This window comes from Typopeltis vanoorti, chromosome 6 (genome assembly GCF_054136105.1).
Source record: "Typopeltis vanoorti isolate ZY-2024b chromosome 6, IOZ_Tvanoo_1.0, whole genome shotgun sequence".
In the NCBI taxonomy this organism is placed as follows: Eukaryota; Metazoa; Arthropoda; class Arachnida; order Uropygi; family Thelyphonidae; genus Typopeltis; species Typopeltis vanoorti.
This window is the reverse complement of record NC_143554.1, coordinates 142,882,924-142,886,771: the sequence shown is the minus strand read 5'-3', so window position 1 is coordinate 142,886,771 and position 3,848 is coordinate 142,882,924. Positions and strand designations below refer to the sequence as shown.

General features: G+C 34.8%; 1 pseudogene; it reads left to right on the top strand.

The window, feature by feature from the left end:
* Nucleotides 1-345: 345 nt before the first annotated feature.
* LOC150106002 (U2 spliceosomal RNA) lies at nucleotides 346-464 on the top strand (annotated as a pseudogene).
* Nucleotides 465-3,848: the final 3,384 nt, after the last annotated feature.

Below are 3,848 nucleotides of genomic sequence, written 5' to 3'. Positions count from 1 at the left end.
GAACTTCTTTCCACACACATGTTGACACGAGGGTGGGAAAAAAGATCTAACTCTGACATCATATCCTCAGCAAAAGATGTCATCTCGCTTGCGTTTTTTAGTATTCGTTTTTTTCTTCTTGCTTCCTTGACCTCTCTGAAGTAATCGACTCTGAGCCTTTTCAGCAATGGTTTTCCCAGCTTCTGATGCTCTGTTTATAAAGGCTCGACGTACAGGTACCCCTTCCAAGACATCACCTATCATATGAAGAATATTTCACTTAATAAGAGTCAACCAGACAATTTGTACTGTGACACCGTAGTAGTATACGGAGTGGTTATCAGTTAGCCTTTATTTCCATGAATGATCGCTTCTCTGCCTTTTGGCTAAGATCAAGTATGTAGTTTCTGTTCTTAACCGTTAATATCGGCACGAGTCCCATCGTGTTTCACGATATTTAACCGGAAATTTACAGAACATCCTAAACCCCGGACTGGGGAAATAACAAACACAATAACATACAGAAATGATGGATAAACAAAATTTCAATTCATCCAAACCAAACCATGTAGTTTTCTTCAAATAAATAATATTTATATTAATACTTAAAAAGGGTGTGTGAAATATACCTCTACAAAATATCAAAATTCAAAAATGATATAATTAGTAATTTTATAACTATTATATATTTTTATATATCTTTTAATGACAGCTTAATCTTATTAAAAGATCCATTAATTTATTTAAAAATATATTTTTAAGGCCTACATATCCTCATATTGTTACCGTCTTCTTCTAGTTGCGCCATAAGCGCGGTAGTTGATCGTTGATTTCTGTTATTTTTACCAGAATTATTTGTGGCGTCGCGACTTTGCAGAATTTGTTATGTGACATCTATGAAATTCGTCGAACAATATCTCTTTGGTAGGAGGGACACAGGAAAAGGATTTCTTTTAATATTAATATCTCTAATTATTTCAATACATTTCTACATTGAATTCATTACAGTTCATTGGCAATGCCTTGCGCGGAAAGTACCATCAACAGGAGCTCAATGTACACTTATCATCAATATCTTTACCTATAAATGCCAGTTTATTATTACAGTAGTCCAACTTATCCGCTGGGGATACGTTCCAAGACATCCCGCGGATAGTACCGAAGCCTAAAATACTATGTTTTTTCCCTATACATACAATACATACCTATGATAAAATTTAATTTGTATATTAGGCACAGCAAGAGATTACCAACAATAACTAATAATAAAATAGAAGAATTATAAAAGCATACTACAGTAAAGTTATTTGAAGGTGAATGGTATCTTAGGCACCTCAGCATGTGTGTAGCTTTCTCCTCCTTTGCAACGAGTTGCCCTTGGTTTGGAATACCTCTGGGATCAGTCGAATTCTTCTTCTGGTTCCCTTTTGCCATACGGCCGGGGGAGAATTGAGAAAGAGCCATACGGCTTTATTTCGATAACGTAAAATTACATCGGTAAAATGGATATTAGATCGAACATTATCAAAGCCGAATGTTTGTAGAAGCTATGAAAGTTTCGTACGTTGAGTTTCGTACTTAAGAACTTACGAGAATACAATCCACAGCTTTCCTGAGTCCTGAACTTAAATCAAGTATATAGGGCAGCTGGTATGTCGATGATAGTATTCTCGTAAGCTCTCAGGTCAACTTAAGAAACTTTAATAGTTTCTACAAACATTCGACTCTGAAATAATGTTGGATCTAATATCCACTTTGCCGAAGTAATTATAAATTGTTTATTTCTGGAATTTTCCATTTAATATTTTCGCACAGCCTATAACTGAAACCGTCTTTGAACTCGAACTCAATTGAAAGATACGTGCCAATCAACAGTAGTGTATTAAATGGTTTTATGGAAAGTCTTTTGATGCACAGTAAATTGATTGGAGTAAAGATTGAAAGAAAAAAGTAACAAAATTAAGTACAATTAGACCAGATAGCATTTGTTTATGGAGGCAGAACAGAGGTCGTTTTTTTAAGGTTTTTAATGAAGCTTCTCTTTCCTTAATTAAACCATGGAATAGAGGAGAAGAAATCCCAACCGTCACCTAATTTGGCACTTTGTAGTAACATGAGATGTGGTACTGGGTTTAGCTGGTAAGATATCGATCTGTAGTAAAGGGACGTAAAAACGCTTAAAAGGTCAAGATTACGTTATAAAATTGGTAATATCTCGCCATAAATTATACGTTTAGATATAATATGGGTAGAATTATAATTAAAATGAGATCTTATATTGTTGAATTAAACTAAGATTTTACACCTCGTTTTTCAATCAATCGTGCTCTCTAAGTAATTCGTCTCCGCCTGTTAACTAGCAGTAACTGGGCTTTTACACTATGTCACAGATATGTTTGTTCATGGTGCACTGAGATGAGGTATGAGCAGCTATGCTCAGACTCAGTGGTGAGGTGAGCCTGCCATTGGGAAGAGCCACCTCTGAGGGTTCTTCTCAGTGGCGGGGTAAACCTGTCACTGAATGGAATTATCACTGCGTTAAATGATCATTCGGATCACTCATTATTGGGTAATCTGATGGTTCCCACGAGTTTTTGGAGAGTTATTCCCGCACCTAAACATACCTCACAGACATGTTAGTAAATGAGGTCATAGACGCTTCGATTTTCACCGAGAGGCGATAGACCACCACCACCATACTTGTCAGAAGTGACCTGAAAATTTATACCATGCTTGTGTTGTCGGATATTTTATTCCAGAAATTTCAACATAATTGCAAAAAGAAAAAAAATAACATAATGAAATAAAGAACAACGTTTGATATATTAAAGAAAATATATTGGGAATAACCTATTTTTATTTTTTATTTTTTTCTGAAGTCTGTTGGGGTCGCTAACTTTGTGGAGATTAAAAATCGTCGGAAATGTTAAATAGATCAACTTCAAATGGAGGGTATTGGGTGTTGGTACGAGTTAAGGCGTATATGCACCTACTTTTATCAAATATAAAATTACATCCCCAGTAGGCCTAATCCACGAATCGATAAATATAAAAGCTTGGTAAACAAAAAGGTAAATTGTTTGCATATATATGATTGTATTTTAATTACTTTTAAAGTTATACTCGTAATATGATCTCTTTCGTCGCCGAAGACGTCACTTCCAACATTTTAGAATATTTTTGTTACTCAGGTTCTATAAATTGACTATTATTTTGTTAGATCCATAATCAGAGTCCGTTTCGTTTTTCTGCAAATTTTTCGGATTCTTCTTTATCCAAGAAGTGTTTTGAAATGTGGCGATTAGTTATTCTTTTATATTCCAATCCTAAAGTTCTGGAGATTTTTGATCGCTTCACCAAAGGGCACTCGAAAAGTAAGTAACCGTTATTGTAGGAGTGCAACGACGCTTCCGAAGTTGTGTAATTAAAAATAGTACACAATTTTTGTGTACTATTTTTAATCCGCTAGGGCATAATAGAAAGAATATTGCAATAATAAATTTCCTTTGTTAAATAAAAGTTATAAATGAATAAGTTATTATTTTCTATTCTTATTTTCTTTGTTTACAAATAAATAGTACATAATTTTAGTACTTACGCAAAATATCCACTTACATTTCTTATAGTCCTTATAAGGACTGACTTAAAGGAGCGAAGCAAGAATGCTTTTCATCTTCCCGGTTATCTGTAGACGACAGTGTAGGGATAAGGTGTTATTGAGCAATTAAAGCTCTAATCATGGCAGGAGGGTAACAGCAATAGCCGAGCCTCAGTTAGAACTTCATTGGCTACAGCATTGCCATCCATTTCCCTTCAAGGGTATTAATCACCACATCTCCGGAATCCCTATTCCACTCCATCCAGTTATA